A 281-nucleotide genomic window follows, 5' to 3' on the forward strand; every position below is an offset into this window, starting at 1 on the left:
AAAGGCACCATTACACTACAAACCATGTTCTTCATGATACTCAGTTCTCCTTGCTCAAGAGCTGATGCCCACACTGGATCGTGTGACTATTTATACCTGATTTTCTTTCAGGGATGTTGCAGTTGCCAGTTCATGCAACATGGAGCTGTCAGACAATGCAAAAAAAAGTAATTTGGTTTCTAGAAAGAGCAGAGCAAGATGCCGTTGACACTGCAGCTTCATTGAGGGAAAACCGAGTGCCTTCGAAGAAGCCTCATCGGTGAGGACCGGAAGCCTTGCTT

At 45.2% G+C, this 281-nt stretch overlaps 1 protein-coding gene across 1 annotated transcript in view; it reads right to left on the bottom strand.

The window, feature by feature from the left end:
- The window catches only part of LOC119588052 (glycine-rich cell wall structural protein-like), a 28914-nt gene that overhangs the window by 25361 nt on the left and 3272 nt on the right, over positions 1–281 (bottom strand). The window lies entirely within an intron of this gene.

Source organism: Penaeus monodon, chromosome 23 (genome assembly GCF_015228065.2).
Source record: "Penaeus monodon isolate SGIC_2016 chromosome 23, NSTDA_Pmon_1, whole genome shotgun sequence".
Lineage (NCBI taxonomy): Eukaryota > Metazoa > Arthropoda > Malacostraca > Decapoda > Penaeidae > Penaeus > Penaeus monodon.